The following is a 15,121-nucleotide window of genomic DNA, read 5'->3' as shown; positions in this document are numbered from 1 at the left end:
TATGTGGAAATATTACTATTTATGTAAAACTATTGATAAACAGTAAACTTTTGTCAGTACGCAGTTCGATAAAGACTTCCGGCTCCTCCGGCTGTTGCGAATCTTTCAATGTCCCTATGTGCCAAACCGTTGGATTGTGAAACACCTTTACGCCTCCCTCGCTCGCTGCGCTCGCTCGAAATCTATAGCCTAACCTAAAACCATTCCTCTTGCGTTCGTTATTCGATAAGGAGGCGACTTATTTCGAATATGCTAACGTGTCGGATCGGTTGTGAGGTTGGACTAGATTTTTACGAGCGAGCGGAGCGAGCGAGAAAGGATTACAATTTCCACGCTATACATATACCTTATATTGCCTTGCATGTATTTCCTGTTATTGCCTAATTTTGTCAGCGATTTCGGACCTCACGTTGCACAGTAATATGTGGAAATATTACTATTTATGTAAAACAATTGATACACTGTAAACTTTTATCAGTACGCAATTCGATAAAGACTTGCGGCTCCTCGGGCTGGTGCGAATATTTCAATGTTCCTATGTGCCCAACCGTTGGTTTGTGACACACCATTAAGCGTCCCCCGCACGCTGCGCTCGCTCGAAAACTATAGCCTAACCTAATAACAAGCCCTCTTGCGTTCGTTATTCGATAAGGGCGCGACATATTTCAAATTTGCTAACGTGTCGGATCGGTTGTGAGGTTGGACTAGATTTTTACGAGAGAGCGGTACGAGCGAACAGCGATTACAATTTCCACTCTATACATATACCTTATATTGCCTTGCATGTATTTCCTGTTATTGCCTAATTTTGTCAGCGATTTCGGACCTCACGTTGCACTGTACTATGTGGAAATATTACTATTTATGTAAAACTATTGATAAACTGTAAACATTTGTCAGTACGCATTTCGATAAAGACTTCCGGCTCCTCGGGCTGGTGCGAATATTTCAATGTCCCTGTGTGCCAAACCGTTGGTTTGTGACACACATATACGCGTCCCTCGCTCGCTGCGCTCGCTCGAAAACTATAGCCTAACCTAATAACAAGCCCTCTTGCGTTCGTTGTTCGATAGGGAGGCGACTTATTTCAAATTTGCTAACGTGTCGGATCGGTTGTGAGGTTGGACTAGATTTTTACGAGCGAGCGGAGCGAGCGAGAAAGGATTACAATTTCCACGCTATACATATACCTTATATTGCCTTGCATGTATTTCCTGTTATTGCCTAATTTTGTCAGCGATTTCGTACCTCACGTTGCACTGTTCTATGTGGAAATATTACTATTTATGTAAAACTATTGATAAACAGTAAACTTTTGTCAGTACGCAGTTCGATAAAGACTTCCGGCTCCTCCGGCTGTTGCGAATATTTCAATGTCCCTATGTGCCAAACCGTTGGATTGTGAAACACCTTTACGCCTCCCTCGCTCGCTGCGCTCGCTCGAAAACTATAGCCTAACATAAAACCAATCTCTCTTGCGTTCGTTATTCGATAAGGAGGCGTCTTCTTTCAAATTTGCGATCGTGTCTGATCGGTTGTGAGGTTGGACTAGATTTTTAGGAGCGAGCGGATCGAGCGAGCAGCGATTACAATTTCCACGCTATACATATACCTTATATTGCCTTGCATATATTTCCTGTTATTACCTAATTTTGTCTGCGATTTCGGACCTCACGTTGCACTGTACTATGTGGAGATATTACTATTTATGTAAAACTATTGATAAACTGTAAACTTTTGTCAGTACGAAATTCGATAAAGACTTGCGGCTCCTCGGGCTGTTGCGAATATTTCAATGTCCCTATGTGCCAAACCGTTGGTTTGTGACACACCTTTACGCGTTCCGCGCTCGCTGCGCTCGCTCGAAAACTATAGCCTAACCTAATAACAAGCCCTCTTGCGTTCGTTATTCGATAAGGACGCGACATATTTCAAATTTGCTAACGTGTCGGATCGGTTGTGAGGTTGGACTAGATTTTTACGAGAGAGCGGTACGAGCGAACAGCGATTACAATTTCCACTCTATACATATACCTTATATTGCCTTGCATGTATTTCCTGTTATTGCCTAATTTTGTCAGCGATTTCGGACCTCACGTTGCACTGTACTATGTGGAAATATTACTATTTATTTTAAACTATTGATAAACTGTAAACTTTTCTCAGTACGCAGTTCGATAAAGACTTCCGGCTCCTCGGGCTGTTGCGAATATTTCAATGTCCCTATGTGCCAAACCGTTGGTTTGTGACACACCTTTACGCGTTCCGCGCTCGCTGCGCTCGCTCGAAAACTATAGCCTAACCTAATAACAAGCCCTCTTGCGTTCGTTGTTCGATAGGGAGGCTACTTATTTCAAATTTGCTAACGTGTCGGATCGGTTGTGAGGTTGGACTAGATTTTTACGATCGAGCGGAGCGAGCGAGAAAGGATTACAATTTCCACGCTATACATATACCTTATATTGCCTTGCATGTATTTCCTGTTATTGCCTAATTTTGTCAGCGATTTCGGACCTCACGTTGCACTGTACTATGTGGAGATATTACTATTTATGTAAAACTATTGATAAACTGTAAACTTTTGTCAGTACGCAATTCGATAAAGACTTGCGGCTCCTCGGTCTGGTGCGAATATTTCAATGTCCCTATGTGCCAAACCGTTGGTTTGTGACACACCTTTACGCCTCCCTCGCTCGCCGCGCTCGCTCGAAAACTATAGCCTAACAAAAAACCAATCCCTCTTGCGTTCGTTATTCGATAAGGAGGCGTCTTCTTTCAAATTTGCGATCGTGTCTGATCGGTTGTGAGGTTGGACTAGATTTTTAGGAGCGAGCGGATCGAGCGTGCAACGATTACAATTTCCACGCTATACATATACCTTATATTGCCTTGCATATATTTCCTGTTATTACCTAATTTTGTCTGCGATTTCGGACACTACGTTGCACTGTACTATGTGGAAATATTACTAATAATGTAAAACTATTGATAAACAGTAAACTTTTGTCAGTACGCAGTTCGATAAAGACTTCCGGCTCCTCGGGCTGTTGCGAGTATTTCAATGACCCTATGTGCCAAACCGTTGGTTTGTGACACACCTTTACGCGTCCCTCGCTCGATGCGCTCGCCCGAAAACTATAGCCTAACCTAAAACCATCCCTCTTGCGTTCGTTATTCGATAAGGAGGCGACTTATTTCGAATTTGCTCACGTGTCGGATCGGTTGTGAGGTTGGACTAGATTTTTGCGAGCGAGCGGAGCGAGCGAGCAACGATTACAATTTCCACGCTATACATATACCTTATATTGCCTTGCATATATTTCCTGTTATTACCTAATTTTGTCTGCGATTTCGGACCTCACGTTGCACTGTACTATGTGGAGATATTACTATTTATGTAAAACTATTGATAAACTGTAAACTTTTGTCAGTACGCAATTCGATAAAGACTTGCGGCTCCTCGGTCTGGTGCGAATATTTCAATGTCCCTATGTGCCAAACCGTTGGTTTGTGACACACCTTTACGCGTTCCGCGCTCGCTGCGCTCGCTCGAAAACTATAGCCTAACCTAATAACAAGCCCTCTTGCGTTCGTTGTTCGATAGGGAGGCGACTTATTTCAAATTTGCTAACGTGTCGGATCGGTTGTGAGGTTGGACTAGATTTTTACGAGCGAGCGGAGCGAGCGAGAAAGGATTACAATTTCCACGCTATACATATACCTTATATTGCCTTGCATGTATTTCCTGTTATTGCCTAATTTTGTCAGCGATTTCGTACCTCACGTTGCACTGTTCTATGTGGAAATATTACTATTTATGTAAAACTATTGATAAACAGTAAACTTTTGTCAGTACGCAGTTCGATAAAGACTTCCGGCTCCTCCGGCTGTTGCGAATATTTCAATGTCCCTATGTGCCAAACCGTTGGATTGTGAAACACCTTTACGCCTCCCTCGCTCGCTGCGCTCGCTCGAAAACTATAGCCTAACATAAAACCAATCTCTCTTGCGTTCGTTATTCGATAAGGAGGCGTCTTCTTTCAAATTTGCGATCGTGTCTGATCGGTTGTGAGGTTGGACTAGATTTTTAGGAGCGAGCGGATCGAGCGAGCAACGATTACAATTTCCACGCTATACATATACCTTATATTGCCTTGCATATATTTCCTGTTATTACCTAATTTTGTCTGCGATTTCGGACACTACGTTGCACTGTACTATGTGGAAATATTACTAATAATGTAAAACTATTGATAAACAGTAAACTTTTGTCAGTACGCAGTTCGATAAAGACTTCCGGCTCCTCGGGCTGTTGCGAATATTTCAATGTCCCTATGTGCCAAACAGTTGGTTTGTGACACACCTTTACGCGTTCCGCGCTCGCTGCGCTCGCTCGAAAACTATAGCCTAACCTAATAACAAGCCCTCTTGCGTTCATTGTTCGATAGGGAGGCGACTTATTTCAAATTTGCTAATGTGTCGGATCGGTTGTGAGGTTGGACTAGATTTTTACGAGCGAGCGGAGCGAGCGAGAAAGGATTACAATTTCCACGCTATACATATACCTTATATTGCCTTGCATGTATTTCCTGTTATTGCCTAATTTTGTCAGCGATTTCGTACCTCACGTTGCACTGTTCTATGTGGTAATATTACTATTTATGTAAAACTATTGATAAACAGTAAACTTTTGTCAGTACGCAGTTCGATAAAGACTTCCGGCTCCTCCGGCTGTTGCGAATATTTCAATGTCCCTATGTGCCAAACCGTTGGATTGTGAAACACCTTTACGCCTCCCTCGCTCGCTGCGCTCGCTCGAAAACTATAGCCTAACATAAAACCAATCTCTCTTGCGTTCGTTATTCGATAAGGAGGCGTCTTCTTTCAAATTTGCGATCGTGTCTGATCGGTTGTGAGGTTGGACTAGATTTTTAGGAGCGAGCGGATCGAGCGAGCAACGATTACAATTTCCACGCTATACATATACCTTATATTGCCTTGCATATATTTCCTGTTATTACCTAATTTTGTCTGCGATTTCGGACACTACGTTGCACTGTACTATGTGGAAATATTACTAATAATGTAAAACTATTGATAAACAGTAAACATTTGTCAGTACGCAGTTCGATAAAGACTTCCGGCTCCTCGGGCTGTTGCGAATATTTCAGTGTCCCTATGTGCCAAACAGTTGGTTTGTGACACACCTTTACGCGTTCCGCGCTCGCTGCGCTCGCTCGAAAACTATAGCCTAACCTAATAACAAGCCCTCTTGCGTTCGTTGTTCGATAGGGAGGCGACTTATTTCAAATTTGCTAACGTGTCGGATCGGTTGTGAGGTTGGACTAGATTTTTACGAGCGAGCGGAGCGAGCGAGAAAGGATTACAATTTCCACGCTATACATATACCTTATATTGCCTTGCATGTATTTCCTGTTATTGCCTAATTTTGTCAGCGATTTCGTACCTCACGTTGCACTGTTCTATGTGGAAATATTACTATTTATGTAAAACTATTGATAAACAGTAAACTTTTGTCAGTACGCAGTTCGATAAAGACTTCCGGCTCCTCCGGCTGTTGCGAATATTTCAATGTCCCTATGTGCCAAACCGTTGGATTGTGAAACACCTTTACGCCTCCCTCGCTCGCTGCGCTCGCTCGAAAACTATAGCCTAACATAAAACCAATCTCTCTTGCGTTCGTTATTCGATAAGGAGGCGTCTTCTTTCAAATTTGCGATCGTGTCTGATCGGTTGTGAGGTTGGACTAGATTTTTAGGAGCGAGCGGATCGAGCGAGCAACGATTACAATTTCCACGCTATACATATACCTTATATTGCCTTGCATATATTTCCTGTTATTACCTAATTTTGTCTGCGATTTCGGACACTACGTTGCACTGTACTATGTGGAAATATTACTAATAATGTAAAACTATTGATAAACAGTAAACATTTGTCAGTACGCAGTTCGATAAAGACTTCCGGCTCCTCGGGCTGTTGCGAATATTTCAGTGTCCCTATGTGCCAAACAGTTGGTTTGTGACACACCTTTACGCGTTCCGCGCTCGCTGCGCTCGCTCGAAAACTATAGCCTAACCTAATAACAAGCCCTCTTGCGTTCGTTGTTCGATAGGGAGGCGACTTATTTCAAATTTGCTAACGTGTCGGATCGGTTGTGAGGTTGGACTAGATTTTTACGAGCGAGCGGAGCGAGCGAGAAAGGATTACAATTTCCACGCTATACATATACCTTATATTGCCTTGCATGTATTTCCTGTTATTGCCTAATTTTGTCAGCGATTTCGTACCTCACGTTGCACTGTTCTATGTGGAAATATTACTATTTATGTAAAACTATTGATAAACAGTAAACTTTTGTCAGTACGCAGTTCGATAAAGACTTCCGGCTCCTCCGGCTGTTGCGAATATTTCAATGTCCCTATGTGCCAAACCGTTGGATTGTGAAACACCTTTACACCTCCCTCGCTCGCTGCGCTCGCTCGAAAACTATAGCCTAACCTAATAACAAGCCCTCTTGCGTTCGTTATTCGATAAGGACGCGACATATTTCAAATTTGCTAACGTGTCGGATCGGTTGTGAGGTTGGACTAGATTTTTAGGAGCGAGCGGATCGAGCGAGCAACGATTACAATTTCCACGCTATACATATACCTTATATTGCCTTGCATATATTTCCTGTTATTACCTAATTTTGTCTGCGATTTCGGACACTACGTTGCACTGTACTATGTGGAAATATTACTAATAATGTAAAACTATTGATAAACAGTAAACTTTTGTCAGTACGCAGTTCGATAAAGACTTCCGGCTCCTCGGGCTGTTGCGAATATTTCAATGTCCCTATGTGCCAAACAGTTGGTTTGTGACACACCTTTACGCGTTCCGCGCTCGCTGCGCTCGCTCGAAAACTATAGCCTAACCTAATAACAAGCCCTCTTGCGTTCATTGTTCGATAGGGAGGCGACTTATTTCAAATTTGCTAATGTGTCGGATCGGTTGTGAGGTTGGACTAGATTTTTACGAGCGAGCGGAGCGAGCGAGAAAGGATTACAATTTCCACGCTATACATATACCTTATATTGCCTTGCATGTATTTCCTGTTATTGCCTAATTTTGTCAGCGATTTCGTACCTCACGTTGCACTGTTCTATGTGGTAATATTACTATTTATGTAAAACTATTGATAAACAGTAAACTTTTGTCAGTACGCAGTTCGATAAAGACTTCCGGCTCCTCCGGCTGTTGCGAATATTTCAATGTCCCTATGTGCCAAACCGTTGGATTGTGAAACACCTTTACGCCTCCCTCGCTCGCTGCGCTCGCTCGAAAACTATAGCCTAACATAAAACCAATCTCTCTTGCGTTCGTTATTCGATAAGGAGGCGTCTTCTTTCAAATTTGCGATCGTGTCTGATCGGTTGTGAGGTTGGACTAGATTTTTAGGAGCGAGCGGATCGAGCGAGCAACGATTACAATTTCCACGCTATACATATACCTTATATTGCCTTGCATATATTTCCTGTTATTACCTAATTTTGTCTGCGATTTCGGACACTACGTTGCACTGTACTATGTGGAAATATTACTAATAATGTAAAACTATTGATAAACAGTAAACATTTGTCAGTACGCAGTTCGATAAAGACTTCCGGCTCCTCGGGCTGTTGCGAATATTTCAGTGTCCCTATGTGCCAAACAGTTGGTTTGTGACACACCTTTACGCGTTCCGCGCTCGCTGCGCTCGCTCGAAAACTATAGCCTAACCTAATAACAAGCCCTCTTGCGTTCGTTGTTCGATAGGGAGGCGACTTATTTCAAATTTGCTAACGTGTCGGATCGGTTGTGAGGTTGGACTAGATTTTTACGAGCGAGCGGAGCGAGCGAGAAAGGATTACAATTTCCACGCTATACATATACCTTATATTGCCTTGCATGTATTTCCTGTTATTGCCTAATTTTGTCAGCGATTTCGTACCTCACGTTGCACTGTTCTATGTGGAAATATTACTATTTATGTAAAACTATTGATAAACAGTAAACTTTTGTCAGTACGCAGTTCGATAAAGACTTCCGGCTCCTCCGGCTGTTGCGAATATTTCAATGTCCCTATGTGCCAAACCGTTGGATTGTGAAACACCTTTACGCCTCCCTCGCTCGCTGCGCTCGCTCGAAAACTATAGCCTAACATAAAACCAATCTCTCTTGCGTTCGTTATTCGATAAGGAGGCGTCTTCTTTCAAATTTGCGATCGTGTCTGATCGGTTGTGAGGTTGGACTAGATTTTTAGGAGCGAGCGGATCGAGCGAGCAACGATTACAATTTCCACGCTATACATATACCTTATATTGCCTTGCATATATTTCCTGTTATTACCTAATTTTGTCTGCGATTTCGGACACTACGTTGCACTGTACTATGTGGAAATATTACTAATAATGTAAAACTATTGATAAACAGTAAACATTTGTCAGTACGCAGTTCGATAAAGACTTCCGGCTCCTCGGGCTGTTGCGAATATTTCAGTGTCCCTATGTGCCAAACAGTTGGTTTGTGACACACCTTTACGCGTTCCGCGCTCGCTGCGCTCGCTCGAAAACTATAGCCTAACCTAATAACAAGCCCTCTTGCGTTCGTTGTTCGATAGGGAGGCGACTTATTTCAAATTTGCTAACGTGTCGGATCGGTTGTGAGGTTGGACTAGATTTTTACGAGCGAGCGGAGCGAGCGAGAAAGGATTACAATTTCCACGCTATACATATACCTTATATTGCCTTGCATGTATTTCCTGTTATTGCCTAATTTTGTCAGCGATTTCGTACCTCACGTTGCACTGTTCTATGTGGAAATATTACTATTTATGTAAAACTATTGATAAACAGTAAACTTTTGTCAGTACGCAGTTCGATAAAGACTTCCGGCTCCTCCGGCTGTTGCGAATATTTCAATGTCCCTATGTGCCAAACCGTTGGATTGTGAAACACCTTTACACCTCCCTCGCTCGCTGCGCTCGCTCGAAAACTATAGCCTAACCTAATAACAAGCCCTCTTGCGTTCGTTATTCGATAAGGACGCGACATATTTCAAATTTGCTAACGTGTCGGATCGGTTGTGAGGTTGGACTAGATTTTTATGAGCGAGCGGTACGAGCGAGCAACGATTACTATTTCCACGCTATACAGATACCTTATATTGCCTTGCATGTATTTCCTGTTATTACCTAATTTTGTCTGCGATTTTGGACCTCACGTTGCGCTGTACTATGTGGAAATATTACTATTTATGTAAAACTATTGATAAACTGTAAACTTTTGTCAGTACGAAATTCGATAAAGATTTGCGGCTCCTCGGGCTGGTGCGAATATTTCAATGTCCCTATGTGCCAAACCGTTGGTTTTTGACAGACCTTTACGCGTCCCCCGCACGCTGCGCTCGCTCGAAAACTATAGCCTAACCTAATAACAAGCCCTCTTGCGTTCGTTATTCGATAAGGACGCGACATATTTCAAATTTGCTAACGTGTCGGATCGGTTGTGAGGTTGGACTAGATTTTTACGAGAGAGCGGTACGAGCGAACAGCGATTACAATTTCCACTCTATACATATACCTTATATTGCCTTGCATGTATTTCCTGTTATTGCCTAATTTTGTCAGCGATTTCGGACCTCATGTTGCACTGTACTATGTGGAAATATTACTATTTATGTAAAACTATTGATAAACTGTAAACTTTTGTCAGTACGCAGTTCGATAAAGACTTCCGGCTCCTCGGGCTGTTGCGAATATTTCAATGACCCTGTGTGCCAAACCGTTGGTTTGTGACACACCTTTACGCGTCCCTCGCTCGCTGCGCTCGCTCGAAAACTATAGCCTAACCTAAAACCACCCCTCTTGCGTTCGTTATTCGATAGGGAGGCGACTTCTTTCAAATTTGCTATCGTGTCGGATCGGTTGTGAGGTTGGACTAGATTTTTATGAGCGAGCGGTACGAGCGAGCAACGATTACTATTTCCACGCTATACAGATACCTTATATTGCCTTGCATGTATTTCCTGTTATTACCTAATTTTGTCTGCGATTTTGGACCTCACGTTGCGCTGTACTATGTGGAAATATTACTATTTATGTTAAAAATTGATAAACTGTAAACTTTTGTCAGTACGCAGTTCGATAAAGACTTCCGGCACCTCGGGCTGGTGCGAACATTTCCATGTCCCTATGTGCCCAACCCTTGGTTTGTGACACACCTTTACGCGTCCCCGCGCTCGCTCCGCTTACTCGAAAACTATAGCCTATGATAAAACCAAGCCCTCTTGCGTTCGTTATTCGATAAGGAGGCGACTTCTTTCAAATTTGCTAACGTGTCGTATCGGTTGTGAGGTTGGACTAGATTTTTACGAGCGAGCGGAGCGAGCGAGCAGCGATTACAATTTCCAAGCTATACATATGCGATATATTACCTTGCATATATTTCCCGTTAATACCTAATTTTGTCTGCGATTTCGGACCTCACGTTGCACTGTACTATGTGGAAATATTACTATTTATGTAAAACTATTGATAAACTGTAAACTTTTGTCAGTACGCAGTTCGATAAAGACTTCCGGCTCCTCGGGCTGGTGCGAATATTTCAATGTCCCTGTGTGCCAAACCGTTGGTTTGTGACACACATTTACGCGTCCCTCGCTCGCTGCGCTCGCTCGAAAACGATAGTCTAACCTAAAACCATCACTCTTATGTTCGTTATTCGATAAGTAGGCGACTTATTTCGAATTTGCTCACGTGTCGGATCGGTTGTGTGGTCTCGACTAGGTATTTACGAGCGAGCGAGCAACGATTACAATTTCCACGCTATACATATACCTTATATTGCCTTGCATATATTTCCTGTTATTACCTAATTTAGTCTGCGAATTCGGACCTCACGTTGCACTGTACTATGTGGAAATATTACCATTTATGTAAAACTATTGATAAACTGTAAACTGTTGTCAGTACTCAGTACGATAAAGACTTCCGGCTCCTCGGGCTGTTGCGAATATTTCAATGACCCTATGTGCCAAACCGTTGGTTTGTGACACACCTTTAAGCGCTCCTCGCTCGCTGCGCTCGCTCGAAAACTATAGCCTGACCTAAAACCAAGCATTCTTGCGCTCGTTATTCGATAAGGAGGCGACTTATTTCAAATTTGCGATCGTGTCGGATCGGTTGTGAGGTTGGACTAGATTTTTACGAGCGAGCGGAGCGAGCGAGCAACGACTACAATTTCCACGCTATACATATACCTTATATTACCTTGCATATATTTCCCGTTATTACCTAATTTTGTCTGCGATTTCGGACCTCACGTTGTACTGTTCTATGTGGAAATATTACTATTTATGTAAAACTATTGATAAACTGTAAACTGTTGTCAGTACGAAATTCGATAAAGACTTCCGGCTCCTCGGGCTGTTGCGAATATTTCAATGACCCTATGTGCCAAACCGTTGGTTTGTGACACACCATTACGCGTCCCTCGCTCGCTGCGCTCGCTCGAAAACTATAGCCTAAACTAAAACCACCCCTCTTGCGTTCGTTATTCGATAGGGAGGCGACTTATTTCAAATTTGCTAACGTGTCGGATCGGTTGTGAGGTTGGACTAGATTTTTACGAGAGAGCGGTACGAGCGAACAGCGATTATAATTTCCACTCTATACATATACCTTATATTGCCTTGCATGTATTTCCTGTTATTGCCCAATTTTGTCAGCGATTTCGGACCTCACGTTGCACTGTACTATGTGGAAATATTACTATTTATGTAAAACTATTGATAAACTTTTAAAATTTTGTCAGTACGCAGTTCGATAAAGACTTCCGGCTCCTCGGGCTGGTGCGAATATTTCAATGTCCCTGTGTGCCAAACCGTTGGTTTGTGACACACATATACGCGTCCCTCGCTCGCTGCGCTCGCTCGAAAGCTATAGCCTAACCTAAAACCATCACTCTTATGTTCGTTATTCGATAAGTAGGCGACTTATTTCGAATTTGCTCACGTGTCGAATCGGTTGTGTGGTTGGACTAGGTTTTTACGAGCGAGCGAGCAACGATTACAATTTCCACGCTATACATATACCTTATATTGCCTTGCATATATTTCTTGTTATTACCTAATTTAGTCTGCGAATTCGGACCTCACGTTGCACTGTACTATGTGGAAATATTACCATTTATGTAAAACTATTGATAAACTGTAAACTGTTGTCAGTACTCAGTACGATAAAGACTTCCGGCTCCTTGGGCTGTTGCGAATATTTCAATGACGCTATGTGCCAAACCGTTGGTTTGTGACACACTTTTACGCGTACCTCGCTCGCTGCGCTCGCTCGAAAACTATAGCCTGACCTAAATCCAAGCATTCTTGCGTTCGTTATTCGATAAGGAAGCGACTTATTTCAAATTTGCGATCGTGTCGGATCGGTTGTGAGGTTGGACTAGATTTTTACGAGCGAGCGGAGCGAGCGAGCAACGACTACAATTTCCACGCTATACATATACCTTATATTACCTTGCATATATTTCCCGTTATTACCTAATTTTGTCTGCGATTTCGGACCTCACGTTGCACTGTACTATGTGGAAATATTACTATTTACGTAAAACTATTGATAAACTGTAAAATTTTGTCAGTACGCAGTTCGATACAGACTTCCGGCTCCTCGGGCTGGTGCGAATATTTCAATGTCCCTGTGTGCCAAACCGTTGGTTTGTGACACACATATATGCGTCCCTCGCTCGCTGCGCTCGCTCGAAAACTATAGCCTAACCTAAAACCAAGCCCTGTAGCGTTCGTTATTCGATAAGGAGGCGACTTCTCTCAAATTTGCTAACGTGTCGGATCGGTTGTGAGGTTGGACTAGATTTTTACGAGCGAGCGGAGCGAGCGAGCAACGATTACAATTTCCAAGCTATATATATTCCTTATATTGCCTTGTATATATTTCCTGTTATTGCCTAATTTTGTCAGCGATTTCGGACCACACGTTGCAATGTACTATGTGGAAATATTACTATTTATTTTAAACTATTGATAAACTGTAAACTTTTCTCAGTACGCAGTTCGATAAAGACTTCCGGCTCCTCGGGCGGTTGCGAATATTTCAATGACCCTATGTGCCAAACCGTTGGTTTGTGACACACTTTTACGCGTACCTCGCTCGCTGCGCTCGCTCGAAAACTATAGCCTAACCTAAAACCATTCCTCTTGCGTTCGTTATTCGATAAGAAGGCGACTTATTTCAAATTTGCTAACGTGTCGGATCGGTTGTGAGGTTGGACTAGATTTTTTACGAGCGAGCGGAGCGAGCGAGCAACGATTACAATTTCCACGCTATACATATACCTTATATTGCCTTGCATATATTTCCTGTTATTACCTAATTTTGTCTGCGATTTCGGACATCACGTTGCACTGTACTATGTGGAAATATTACTATTTATGTAAATCTATTGATAAACTGTAAACTTTTGTCAGTACGCAGTTCGATAATGACTTCCGGCTCCTGGGGCTGTTGCAAATATTTCAATGACCCTATGTGAAAAACCGTTGGTTTGTGACACAACTTTAAGCGTCCCTCGCTCGCTGCGCTCGCTCGAAAAACTATAGCCTAACCTAAAACCATCACTCTTGTGTTCGTTATTCGATAAGGAGGCGACTTATTTCAAATTTGCGATCGTGTCGGATCGGTTGTGAGGTTGGACTAGATTTTTACGAGCGAGCGGAGCGAGCGAGAAAAGATTACAATTTCCACGCTATACATATACCTTATATTGCCTTGCATCTATTTCCTGTTATTGCCTAATTTTGTCAGCGATTTCGGTCCTCACGTTGCACTGTACTATGTGGAAATATTACTATTTATGTAAAACTATTGATAAACTGTAAACTTTTATCAGTACGCAATTCGATAAAGACTTGCGGCTCCTCGGGCTGGTGCGAATATTTCAATGTCCCTATGTGCCAAACCGTTGGTTTGTGACACACCTTTAAGCGTCCCTCGCTCGCTGCGCTCGCTCGAAAACTATAGCCTAACCTAAAACCATCACTCTTGTGTTCGTTATTCGATAAGGAGGCGACTTTTTTCAAATTTGCGATCGTGTCTGATCGGTTGTGAGGTTGGACTAGATTTTTACGAGCGAGCGGAGCGAGCGAGAAAGGATTACAATTTCCATGCTATACATATACCTTATATTGCCTTGCATATATTTCCTGTTATTACCTAATTTTGTCTGCGATATCGGACATCACGTTGCACTGTACTATGTGGAAATATTACTATTTATGTAAAACTATTGATAAACTGTAAACTTTTGTCAGTACGCAGTTCGATAATGACTTCCGGCTCCTGGGGCTGTTGCAAATATTTCAATGACCCTATGTGAAAAACCGTTGGTTTGTGACACAACTTTAAGCGTCCCTCGCTCGCTGCGCTCGCTCGAAAACTATAGCCTAACCTAAAACCATCACTCTTGTGTTCGTTATTCGATAAGGAGGCGACTTATTTCAAATTTGCGATCGTGTCGGATCGGTTGTGAGGTTGGACTAGATTTTTACGAGCGAGCGGAGCGAGCGAGAAAAGATTACAATTTCCACGCTATACATATACCTTATATTGCCTTGCATCTATTTCCTGTTATTGCCTAATTTTGTCAGCGATTTCGGTCCTCACGTTGCACTGTACTATGTGGAAATATTACTATTTATGTAAAACTATTGATAAACTGTAAACTTTTATCAGTACGCAATTCGATAAAGACTTGCGGCTCCTCGGGCTGGTGCGAATATTTCAATGTCCCTATGTGCCAAACCGTTGGTTTGTGACACACCATTACGCGTCCCTCGCACGCTGCGCTCGCTCGAAAACTATAGCCTAACCTAATAACAAGCCCTCTTGCGTTCGTTATTCGATAAGGAGGCGACATATTTCAAATTTGCTAACGTGTCGGATCGGTTGTGAGGTTGGACTAGATTTTTACGAGAGAGCGGTACGAGCGAACAGCGATTACAATTTCCACTCTATACATATAGCCTATATTGCCTTGCATGTATTTCCTGT

At 42.6% G+C, this 15,121-nt stretch overlaps 1 long non-coding RNA gene across 4 annotated transcripts in view; it reads right to left on the bottom strand.

Moving 5' to 3' along the window:
* The window catches only part of LOC126928025 (uncharacterized), an 81,726-nt gene extending 66,682 nt beyond the window's left edge, over positions 1–15,044 (bottom strand). For all 4 annotated transcript variants that reach the window (XR_007716187.1, XR_007716186.1, XR_007716185.1 and 1 more), the window contains exons 1-2: positions 14,941–15,044; positions 9,630–9,898 (exon numbers count right to left, since the gene is read on the bottom strand). This is a non-coding gene — a long non-coding RNA (uncharacterized LOC126928025). The remainder of the gene's footprint in view (positions 1–9,629; positions 9,899–14,940) is intronic.
* Positions 15,045–15,121: the final 77 nt, after the last annotated feature.

This window comes from Bombus affinis, unplaced genomic scaffold (assembly GCF_024516045.1).
Source record: "Bombus affinis isolate iyBomAffi1 unplaced genomic scaffold, iyBomAffi1.2 ctg00000485.1, whole genome shotgun sequence".
In the NCBI taxonomy this organism is placed as follows: Eukaryota; Metazoa; Arthropoda; class Insecta; order Hymenoptera; family Apidae; genus Bombus; species Bombus affinis.
This window is presented reverse-complemented; position numbering and strand designations above follow the sequence as displayed.